Here is a 12318-nt window from a genome sequence, read left to right as displayed (position 1 = left end):
ACCAACAGTCTACTTCCTGTTTAGAATAGCAGGACAGGGAGGATGGTGCAGGTTTAAGTTTATTAGACTGATGCATGTATACCAACAAGACAGCGTCCATCACTGTGACAACAGCGTTTGTTTTCATTCAAAGGCTTCATGGTTTTTCCTTTAATACCTGGGGGGCCGGTCTCCAGTCAAAATGCCCGGGACCATTTTTTGTCCCAGTCCAGCCCTGGTGTCAGATCTGCATGCAGTGTCAATGAGACGATCAACAACAGATCAGACAAAACACTCAGGCGGACACTCCTCTGTAGAAGGAAACATGGAAAGTGTGAGGTAATCAGTGCACAACATCACTTTGTATTTCAGGCTGTTTTTATATAGAACTTCAGCACCAATGTAAAAGTTCTGGTTTTAGGAAGATGAAGAACATTTTCAGGAAGGATGCCGTCTGCAAGCAGAGCTGCTTGAACCTCAGCGCTGAGGTCCAGACTACTTCCTGTGAAGCCACGTGATGTAAATCTGCTGCTGTAACTTCACAGTTTACTGAAGCTAAATGCAACGTTACCATATAATCTGTTTTCAACAAAGGTTTCACTCCGTCCGGTGTTGATGGAATGATTCAGGCCGTACTCGTCAGGCTTCCCGTCGACCACACGCATTTCAGTCACAAACCCCGTGACTGACAACAAGGGAAACAGCAGAAGAAAAGATGTGAAAAATACTGGATGATGATGATGGAGGATTAACCGCGGTGGCTAAACTGTTTCCTGTCTTTGTGGGCGTACTCACAGGGAAGTTTCCAGGCACGTCAGTCTTGGTGGCTAAAGTCTCCATTTTCCAACATGTATCGCTACAGGTGCAAAGACACAACATTAATCATCAGTGTAAATATTTTAATGCTGTCCAAACGGTGTTTGCTTTGTCTGTCCTCTCGCACTCACAGAGGAAACGAGGACGCCACCTTCAACCCATCTTCAGTTGGCTCAACCATGGCCGGACTTCCTGTTGGCTTTGTGACAGCAAACCACTTGAAATGAGAGCAAACTGCAGTCAAGCACCACTTACAGCAACCTGTGGACACGCAAATGGAAAGCACTGAGAATCATACAGAAGCATAAGAGCTGTTTATTGTAACACGTGTGTGTGTGTGTGTGTGTGTGTGTGTGTGTGTGTGTGTGTGTGTGTGTGTGTGTGTGCACATTAATAATACACTGATGTATGTTAGTTTGATTTATGCTATATCTGAGAAAACAATTGCAGAATTTTACATCAAAGTTTCCAAAGCTGATGTTTTGTTGTTCACTCTGTTTTATATTCATATAGTTTGTTGTTTTTAAATCAGTGGACAAAATAAATATTATCACACAAAATCCAGGGTGAAACATAACCAAATAACCTAAATGGTGAAGTCATTATAGAAGTACATGTTGCAAAGGTCAGCCTCCTGTATAGACTGCTAAACTGTCTGGGGGGGCCCTGCCTGTCCTCGTTGGATAAGCTCCACCCCTTTTCCATAAGACGGAGACATTTGTATGAAAATAGATGGGCAGTAAAATAAAAAATAAAAAATATTATGGATGACTCTGTAAATCAAAGTCGGCCTGAGGCAGAAGCAGAAACCATGAGGAGCACAGCACCACTCCCACAAGGGCACGAAGTGAAGCCATAGCTGCTGAAGAGTGAAGACGTGATGATGGAGGAGATCACAGATGAAGATCTGCTGCCTGCTGACTCTTTATATAGAAGAGTGAGACTATCTCCCCACCAGCAGCTGCACTTATACAAACCCCAGGTGCTGGGATGGCTTTGAACATGTGACATTTTCTGCAAACACATGGACAGTTTCATAACCACAAAGATTATTCCTGCAGCGGCAGAATCGTATCCACTGTGTGAGAGGTGAACGTCAGACAGTTCTTAGAAAATGTAGTTTCTCTTTAAGCTTTTAACGTCTCTTTTACCCCCATTTGTCTAAAACTACTTGACAGCCCTTCATGTCAGAGGTTTATTACCTGTGCAGGATGGAGCACATGGTCTCAGTCAGGCTGGACACGATCACTCCTACAGGAAGTAAATGTGATTTTATTTCACCTGTGAAATGATGAAAAACAGCAGAATAGCTCACGCTAACAAACGGGTGTTGAAATGTTTCATTTTCTGCTGTTTCACAGGTCAAAAAGGGCGTCGAAGCAAACTGAAGCTGAGCTGCTGCTGCTGTTGTAGTGCAGCATCTGCTGTGTGCTTCATCAGAGAACCTTCTGTACACAGCAGACAGAGGCTGCTGCCACTGAAGTCCATCTGCTAGAGAGCTTTAAACACTGGTTATTGAAGTGGCTTTGATGATACTGATACACAGTCTTTGCTGCTGTCACAGGACAGGGATCCACCAGGGAGTAGTTGTCAGGATAAAGAGCCTTCGCTTCTCTAAATATAAACTGGATACTTGTAGGAAACTTTGGGAAGCAGCATTTTTCCTCATATCGTCTAAACTGAAGTTAGCTCAGGTGCTTCTTCCATACTTGCTCTGCAGAAAGCCAAAGAGTTTGGAGCTCTGCAAACATTTGCAGCACAGCTGGATGTTTGTAACTTTGGTCACCTCTGTATCATCCCTCAGATTCTTTCTGCACAGCTTTGAAACCATGACAGCACGAGTGATGCTGAGGAGACGTCCAGTTTAAACAGACCTTTATTCCTGGAACACAAACACATGAAGTGATGCTGCTAAAGAAGAACATTTAATCGCACTAATGAATCAAGCATCTGTTTGTCTGTCAGTCTGTCAACAGTTCCTCTGATCGACTTCAGACTTGGTGGGTATTTTGTTTTTGCAGCGGTCAAAGTCGATCAGCGTGTTGCTTTGTCTGCTGTAAATCTGCCTGTACAAAGGGAAACATGCATGTTTTAGATGCAAACTCACAACATGGCTGCATTTTTGTGATTATGTGTATTTTATATTGATTTATTCTATTATGTTTTGTATATGAATCTTTACAAGTGTGTCGATACAAAGGCTTGATTAAAACAAAGGTCTCAGCTGTGCTGTTAGGGATGCTCTCATATTTGTTTCAAATGTAATAAATCAAAGGATTTCAGGCTTTTCATCCTTTTTATTTGTTTGGTTCTAACAGCAGCTGGATAAAAACATGCAGGTGATGAATATAATTGTGTGATATTATGAGCATTGTGAATAAAGAAAGAGCAGAGATAGTAAAAAGGAAACAGGTGATGGACGTGAGATTTTCAGAACAAAAGCTCCTCAGTGAGACGATCACCTGGACACAAGGTCAGGCAGCTGCACTGTAAAAAAAGTCAGTAAAATATACAGCAAAACACCGTCAAATTCCAACGGTAATGGAGCGTAAAATCAAAAACTTCCTTTTACTGTATTAAATAGATTGAATAACCGTTAATTGTGAGACTGGATAAAACTTTGTTTTTTACTGTAATAAAATGTTGAAATTATAAATATTTTCTGTGAAAACAAATAAATATGCATACATTTTACAATTACATATTGTAATGTTGAAAATGTCTGAAAAACTTAGATTTTACGCTATTATTTGAGTAAAACTACATCTTTTGGGGTTGTGCACATTGGAATTCACAGTATAAAGCTGTAGATTTTTAAGCAAACAAAAACATTCATTTTTACAGAAACAAGATGTTAAAAAATAGGGTCCACCGTAATAATACAACCAGTACATACCATTAAAAAAAAAGCAAATATCAGCAGTGAAAGACAATAAAACTGATAGTATTTTTTTATTTTAAAATTCAGATACTGATATACAGATTAAAAGTTAGGCCTGCAGTATATCATTGTTAACCTTCTGATAAAAAAATCAACAGCAAAAGAAGATGTTAAAAATAAAGTTTATGGTTGTGAATAAAATTGATTTCAATAATCTTTTTTAATTATTATTTTAAAACAACTTTATGTTGTTGTGTTTCACGCCATATTATCAGACCACCTTAAGTGGGTCGGCCTTAAATTTTGAATTTGTGTGATCGCTGTTGATTGGTAGCTAAACTGCTGGTAAACTGTGTACAGACGTTTTACGTTCGAATTGCAGAGAAAAAAAATCTGGTAGCAACATTGTGCAGTATGAGCGAACCATTTCACCAAAAAAAGGGGAAGCAAGGTAAGACGTGGCTGCAGCGGTCTGCAGACGTGACTTCTGATCAAATTCGAACCTCCTAAAGAAACAAAGAGCGACGTTACATTGCGGGATGACGTCACCTGAAAATGACCAATAGCGCGGCGCGCTGCTGAGCTGTGTGCCAACCGCTCTTTTTTTCATGCAGGAGACTCAAGTTGGCTTCGCTAACGGACACAGTTTTGAACTCGTATATTAGCGCCATTTATTGCTGCTTGGACCACAGCATCTTCGGAATTTGTAGACATCCTGGCAGCTTACAATTAGTTCGAGGTGAGGTGAGTACATGCAACTTCAAGTTATCTCTGTTATAAAAATCCACCAGCCCAGCGTTTATAGATAATTTTAGCAGTTCGTTTTTTATGAGTGAGGTTGTGAATTTAGTTAGCATTTGTGAGTTGAGTTAGCATTACTGTTGCGAGGGAAGCATTGCTCTGGATTAGTTTCTGTATATGGCGTGCTTAATTCGCTAGGGAGGAATTACCAAAGTACATGGAGTTATGTTAACGTGTAATTTCTGTGGTAAGGTAGTTCAGTCATCAAGGGGCTACGTGCTTCATTGTAAACTGCATCGGAATGAGCCACGTTGTTTCTTTCGGTGTATTGAAGCAGGCTGCAAGCAGACATACACCAGGTATGGCGCGTTTAAGGCTCATTTTTACCGAAGACACTGCCCCCACCCATGTCACTGGTGTGGTGGTGGTTTCTTCGTTTACATGTGCAATGGCGATGTGTGAACGTCAGTGTCAGAACTCTAAAGAGTTAATAGCTCATCTGAAGAGCCATATTGTGGAAGGACACGTGGTCACTTGTCCAGTAAGAGGATGCACAAATACCTTTAGAGTTAAATCATCTTTTGCTGCTCACATGTCACGTAAACACAGAGTTTTCAGACAGCAGCATTGGTGATTTATATAGAGAGTCTGCATGTCAATCATCATCTGTTCCAACCACATCAGATGACTTTGTACCCTTGATTTCCGAGCCTGCTGCACAGTCTATTGCACATGAAGATAACATGGAAATGCCCCCTGAATTCTGTGATCTTTTTCTGAGAAACGTTTCACTATTCTACTTAAAATTGCAGGGTCAGTTTCTACTGCCTGCTTCAACCATACAGAACATTGTAGAGGAAATGCAGAACATGCATGAGTTGGGACAGACATACAGTTTGGGTAAACTTGCATCACTGTTAAAAGATGACACATCATTATCAGAGGAGGACATCAACAAAGTCTGTGAGTCTGTCAAAAGCTATGATCTTTTTTCTGCATGTCATACCGGGCCATTGAGGACAGTGCACTCCAGAGCTCAGATCTTTAAAAAAGCCTTCAACTATGCGGAACCAAAGAAAATATTTTTAGGGAGAGATGAAAACAGAAAAGATAGGTTTGCCTATTATGTGCCTTTAAGAGAGACTTTGAGATGTCTGCTAGAGTCTGATCTGTGGCAGAAATCAGAAGAGCCCTCTACTGAGCCTCCTGCTGATGTTCTGTGTGACATAAGTGATAGTAAGCTGTTTTAAATAAAATGATTTTTTTGGTCAAAACCCACTGACTTAATTGATTTCTATCCATTAACATCTTACATGAAGTATGGGTACCAAATGGTTCCACTGAAACACAGTGTGCTGTCACAATAATGGTGCTGTTAGTTTGGTACTTACGAAACACTGTATAAAAGTGTAGTATCAAGCAAGATCAGCTTCATATTTTAAGACCAAAGGTACCACTTGGTGTAAATTGACCTTTATTCACATTCTTTTATCAGACATCTTGGAAATGGGGGGCAGCATAAGGAGTTCCATTACTAAGGTGCTGCCGGACCTGTCTGCCTCAATCCTTGAAATTGTACTGGAGGCACTACAATCATTAGGAGTGGAGACATCTGAGAAAAAGTAAGTATTATGATTTCATTGCACAATAGCCATGAAGGACTTTCTGTTTTTTCTATTATGCTTTGGCCAAGGTCCAAAAAGTACAATTAATCTATTGTTTGTGATATTGTTTTACAGCACCAAATATGGAAATTTCAAGCCAGGCCAGCATATCGTCTCCATCTGTTTTAAGGTTTAAGGGTGGTGGCACAGCTAAGACCCAAGAGTCTCTTTCAAGGTTAGTAAAGTAAACAGATTCAAGAAGATATTTTACACATTTCTTTGTCGTCTGTCTCTAAATCTTATTTTGTCTTTATTATGATTAAAAAGGTTTGTTTTGTTCCTGCCCTTTTCAGACACTGAATTTGAGCAGAAACCATAAGGATACTCAAAGGACCTGTGACTCTCAGGAAATGGTGAGATTTCAGGTCATAATCTTTTTTTTTCCATTAAATTAATTTTCCTTTTTCCCTTTACAATATTGCTGTTTTGTTTTTGTAAACAGCATCAAATGAGAGAGACAGATGAAACAGTTTCAAGACAATGGCAGGAAAAAAATGCTGAAGATTGAAACAAACCTTGGCTGGAAATATTTGGTATGTGTTTTACCGTAAATCAAATTGTTGAAAAACATTCAGCTACACTGTAACACAGGGAAACTTGATTTGCACTTATTTTGTTACTTTAATTTCTTGTCTCATTATTTTTGTCAGTTATTATTGTTTATGGTGTATGCCCTTCTTGTTTTCCTTCTGAATGCAGAAGGTATCTAGCCAGTCCACAATGAAAGCTTCGTTGCACCCAATGAGTCTTCTGGCAGAAATGATGGCGGCTGTATTCTTTGGTTTCCCTAAACATCACACCCTGCCTGTTTATACGAGGCTCTTCAATTAAGTCTGCACCCAAAGATTCAATAAGAGGTAAGCAGTGGTATTATTCAAGTTTTGCTAAAGAAAGATGGACAGGAGACACTAATCTTAATCAGCCGAGCTCAGGTTCATGTCCAGGTGAGCAGTTTCATACGCTATAAAATGTAGATTGAATGATAGGTCTCATCACCATGCATTCAGCCATTAACTTCAAGTTCTATGATAAATCAATATGAAACTTAAATACGTTTTCCAACAAATTATGATTATGATTGTGCGTTGTCTATGTATAACTTTTACATAAGTAGATTTAAAGTATAACTATTGCCAAAACGCAACCTGGGCTGTTTTTTTGTTTTGTTTTGTTTTTTTTACTGTATCGATTTTGATGCGCTCAAATTTATGCCCCGGCCCCCTAGTATTCCCATTCACTGGCTATTGACCACAAAACAAAATCACGGTCAATCTCAAAAACGGCTTGTTTGTCGTAATTATGCTTTTAGATATATGTTTGTCTCGTTTACAGTAAAAAAAAAAAAAAACTGAAAAAAACAGCCCAGGTTGCATTTTGACAATAGCTATCCTTTAAGAACTGTATATTTTACACTTAAGAAATCATTTATCATTAGATCTGGTTTTGGCAGCACGTTTTGTTCATTTCTGTGCATTTTGCTCAAGCACTGATCAAACTTTGTCCATTTTTTTTGCTGCAGAGGGGATCCTGCCAGTCCAAAGTGAACTCCTGATGGACATTGAAGTACTCCTGCAGAGCTTGTATCTTCAACACCATGCGCATTAGAAACTCCACCGAGTCCTTTCCTTCACCAAGGCAGGACCCAGTGACTCATTACTGTTGATAGGTCAGGGGCAGGTAATATTTTGTTTCATGTTTATTCATTCCTCCATGGATTACCAGCCATATATATGGACACATGCTGTATTCTCAAGATCTATGCTGTTTTGTAGGAATAGAGAAAATAATATGTTTAGTCTGTTTTCAAATGGTATGTCAAATTTTCTCATTGTTTATCAGTAATATTCTCTACCTTGGTTGTATATGAGCATCTTTAGATTTTTCTATATTTAGCGGTTGCAAATGTAAAATGTACAGTAAACCATTTATGTTCCTCATATTGTACTGTATTTTTAGCGGTAAAATACCGGCAGCTGTGGTTGCCAGGAATTTACCGTAAAATGTATCTGGTCAAAATAAAATGCTGTAATTTGTTATACAATTTCACTGTGTTTTTTACTGTCAAAGGTTTTAATAAGGTTTAACATATTTCTGTTATTTTTACAGTTATTTACAATAATAGGGTCTATCCTATTACTGTTAAATTAACAACAAATTACTGTAAATATTATTATATTATTACTTTTTTTTTTACTGCAAATATCCGTAAAAAGCTATGGAAAGTTGCATTTTTTACATTAAATTGCTGTTTAATTGACAAATATATTTGGTTTTTTCTATCATGATTTTGGTAAAATAATACGTTGTCTACCTTAAAAATTAGGGTTACAAAACCAGTATACCGTATTGTCTTTTACAGATTCCACATTTTTTACACGGTATATTCCTGGCAACCACAGCTGCCGGTATTTTACCGTAAATTTGACAGATTTTTTTTTACAGTGTGGGACTCATCTAGAGAGCAAAATGGAAAAGTGATCTGTGCAGAACATCACTGTTGATTGCAGTTATTTACATCAGACTTCTTCTCTGAGATAAGAGCAGCATTTGTGGGAAAGATGACAGTATTTCCAGGCTGGATGCTGTTTGCAGGGAGAACTGAATGAAAGTCTCCTGCACCTCAGCGCTGAGGTCCACACCTGTGAACACAGATGAGGTCAATCTGCTGCAGCACGTAGAGCTTTACTGATCAGCAGGTTCAAAGGATTCAGCAGAGCGTAGAGTCAGAGCTAAACCTGGGAGTCACTCACGCAGTCCGGCTGGCGCATTTCCATCTGAACACCTCCGGTGTCGCGGCGCGGGCGTCTCAGATGGCCAACAGCCCCCGGTGGCACCTCCTCTCTCCACGCTGGTCCTCGGGGATTCCATCATCAGGAACGTGCGGATGAGGGGGGCGCTCACGCTGTCGTTCCCGGGAGCCACTGTTGTTGACATAGTGGACAGAATTCCCAACATTCTGGCATCCCACCCACAGGTTAACCGGCTCATCATCCACATCGGCACCAATGACATCCCCAAACAGCAATCTGAGCTGCTGAAGTTGGACTTCCTCCAACTCTTCAGCCTCCTTGGTCAGTTGCAGGTGAGTGCTTTTATCTCTGGGCCCACCCCCACCTGTGGCAGAGGGATAGGCCGTTTCAGCCGGCTGCTCAGCCTTAACACCTGGCTTTCCTCCGCCTGTGTCTCCCACGGCTTGGGTTTTATTAACAACTTTGATGCCTTCTGGGAGAGGAGGCATCTTTTGGGGGCAGACGGGCTCCACCTCAACGCCTGGGGACGCCGTTTGCTGTCCGCCAATTTGGCATTTGGCGTACAGCACTGCCGCACATCGCCCTGTCACTACCCCAAACTGACATTACCTGCTGATCCGTCTGCTACTGACTGATGTCCCCTTGGTCCCAGCTCCTATATTTGTTCCACTTTTAACAGTAATACACAAAACTCTGGACTCGGACCTCTCTCTCCCACAGTCAACACAATACCCGTCATAATCACAAACAGAGAGCAACAGAATTATCATAAATCCAGTAACTCCAAAAACATTAATAACCTCCGGCCTCTTCAAAAATATCAACATCCATCCAACTCTATTGTCAAAAATCCACCAGTCTCAATCAGTATGGCACTTTTAAATGTCCGCTCTCTGTGGAACAAGTCTTTTATTATTAATGATTTAATCTTAGATAATAAACTTGACTGTTTATTTTTAACTGAAACATGGCTGGGCTCGGATGCACCAGTTGTTCTCACTGAGGCCTCCCCACCAAATTTTAATTTCTCTTTTTCTATTAGAAGTGGTGAGAGAGGTGGTGGGACTGCATCTTTAGCCAACAACACACTCACCTCCAAACAAATTTTATTTGATCATTTTACCACTTTTGAATTCCATGCTATTGTTTTCAGCAGCCCTCCAGTTTTATCTGTCACAATTTATAGACCACCTAAAGACAGCGCTGCTTTTATCAAGGAATTCTCTGAATTTTTAACAAACATACACTCAAAATATAACATGATAATTTTAACCGGTGATTTTAACCTGCACATAGATAATCCTTCTGACCCTGCAACAAAAGAATTCTTAAACATTCTTCACTGTTTGGATTTTACCAGCACGTCACACAGCCGACTCACAACAGAGGACACACTCTGGACCTGGTCATCACCCATGGGCTGTCCTCCAGCGTGTCCTCTGTTGTTGACTTGGCTGTCTCTGACCACTACTGTGTGTTTTTTAACATCACCGGTTTTATTCAGCGGGAGACCTCGGTGCGACCTGTGAGGAGGCGCTCTCTAACCTCTGAAGTGGCTGCAAATTTCACCAGGGTTTTAGTCAAATGCCCCCCTGTGATTTTACCTGCACCCTGCGATTTGATTTTTAGTTATTTTAACAGCAAACTGAAGAAAAGCCTTGACTCCGTTGCTCCACTCACCACCAAAAAGATTAACGTAAAACATGCATCACCCTGGAGAAACGAAGAAGTCAAAAAACTCAAAAGAAATTGCAGGGCAGCAGAAAGGAGGTGGAGGAAAAATAAAAACACTATCAACCATCAAATATTTTGCGAGCAACTTAAAATGTACAATAATACATTAAGGAAGTCAAGAAATTCATACTTCGCCAAAATAATCAGTAATAACAAAAATAATCCCAAGGTCCTCTTTTCCACCATAGATCATTTATTTAACCCTGATTTTAAAAGCTCCAAAAGAACCCCCACAGACTCGCTCTGTGAGCAGTTTGCAGACCACTTCAGGGGAAAGATCAGCGCCATCAGATCTGATATTTTATCTAATCGCGATATGTTTGTAAACACATCTGAGGGCTCGATTGTACCTGAGGAGACACTGGACAGCTTTGTCCTGGTTAATGCTGAGAACCTTCAGAAAGTTTTCTCCACAGTGAGACCCACCACATGTCTTCTTCACTCTTTAAAACACTTTATGGATTTTTTGAGGCTGAGCTTTTATGCATGATGAATTGCTCTCTTCAGTTGGGTGTCTTCCCTGCTGCCTTTAAAACGGCGGTGGTGAGGCCCCTTCTGAAGAAGAGCAATTTGGATTGTAATGATTTTAATAACTACAGACCTGTATCCAACTCACCATTTTTAAGTAAAATCTTAGAAAAACTTGTTTTTACTCAGATTACTGATTTTCTGAATGATAGACAGATCCTGGAGATATTCCAGTCTGGATTTAGGGTGAACCACAGCACAGAGACGGCTCTCCTAAAGGTTTAAAGGTAATAACCTAAAGGTAATAACTATTGCATTTATTAAACTGATTTGCATTAGACTGCTGATTTATTGTGAATGAATGATATTGTTTTATGATGCATTATACTGCTGAGTTATAAGAAATACTGTTCGCAGAAAGTCATCGCCTTATTTGTCTGATTAGAAGAGAACAGCCTAACTAAGCCTAACAGGGGACAGGTACTTCTGCCCAACCTGGCAGCCACAAAGTGAACTCATTTAGGTAAAGATAACCACATGCACCTAACCAGCCTGCACCAGCCTGACATTTCTTCCTCCTAAGTAAAAACCAATGGATGGATTGAACTTAGAGTCTCAGCTCAGTTTTCTATTTTGACCACCTACACCCCAAGATACTCTTTTAAAAAGTGTTGTTTTCAGATCCCTTTGAAGTTCATAAAGGGCCTGTTCATTTTCATTCAGATGTTTTATTACATAAATGTTACTGTTTTCTTTTGATTTATGCTCCCACTACACTGCACCTCTACAAACAACAATGCCACGGACTGTCAGCTGCTTTTACATGCTGTGAACATGAGTAGGTTTGATCAGAGTTTCAATTATCAAAGAAAAGACAAACTGAGCAAAAAGAAGGAAAAAAAGACCAACTTCTTCCCAACTGACAAGAAAAATACTCGTCATGTTTTCATAATAAAGGATCAGGCTCCCCATTTATGACAGCTTGGACCAATAATGTATGTTACACTGATGCTACTGTAGAGACAGGGTCAACATCTCTATTTAAATGTAATTAATATACAAAACACAATCAAAGTTATACATGAATTATTCATTATTTTTCACTATTGATAAAATTCATGTATACTAATCAAGGTTATACATGAGTAACGACATTATTAATAATGATTAATAATAATAATTCTAATGCCAACATGATGACTGTTCATAGCTCCTGCTTTGAAATACTGAACTTAAACATTGACCTGATGAAAGATCACAATTCACAGTGGCCCACTGTCAGAAT

At 39.8% G+C, this 12318-nt stretch overlaps 3 long non-coding RNA genes across 4 annotated transcripts; 2 read left to right on the top strand and 1 right to left on the bottom strand.

The window, feature by feature from the left end:
* Window positions 1–41: 41 nt before the first annotated feature.
* Window positions 42–1062, bottom strand: LOC145424626 (uncharacterized). Of its 2 annotated transcripts, XR_013905704.1 has the most exons (3): window positions 927–1062; window positions 775–835; window positions 42–664 (listed from the first exon to the last, which is right to left on the bottom strand). It is a non-coding gene; the product is annotated as an uncharacterized LOC145424626 (long non-coding RNA). The 2 variants fall into 2 exon arrangements; XR_013905703.1 differs by having other exon boundaries at window positions 42–835.
* Window positions 651–3077, top strand: LOC145424967 (uncharacterized). Its single transcript, XR_013905740.1, has 2 exons — window positions 651–788; window positions 929–3077. It is a non-coding gene; the product is annotated as an uncharacterized LOC145424967 (long non-coding RNA).
* Window positions 3078–6133: 3056 nt separating this feature from the next.
* On the top strand, window positions 6134–8329 carry LOC145424581 (uncharacterized). The gene is made up of 5 exons (XR_013905664.1): window positions 6134–6256; window positions 6375–6434; window positions 6524–6614; window positions 6781–6938; window positions 7601–8329. It is a non-coding gene; the product is annotated as an uncharacterized LOC145424581 (long non-coding RNA).
* The last annotated feature ends 3989 nt before the right edge of the window (window positions 8330–12318 follow it).

The sequence above is a fragment of the Astatotilapia calliptera genome, chromosome 3 (assembly GCF_964374335.1).
Source record: "Astatotilapia calliptera chromosome 3, fAstCal68.1, whole genome shotgun sequence".
Classification (NCBI taxonomy): Eukaryota; Metazoa; Chordata; class Actinopteri; order Cichliformes; family Cichlidae; genus Astatotilapia; species Astatotilapia calliptera.
Note: the sequence above shows the minus strand (reverse complement) of the source record. Positions and strands in the feature narration are given on the sequence as shown.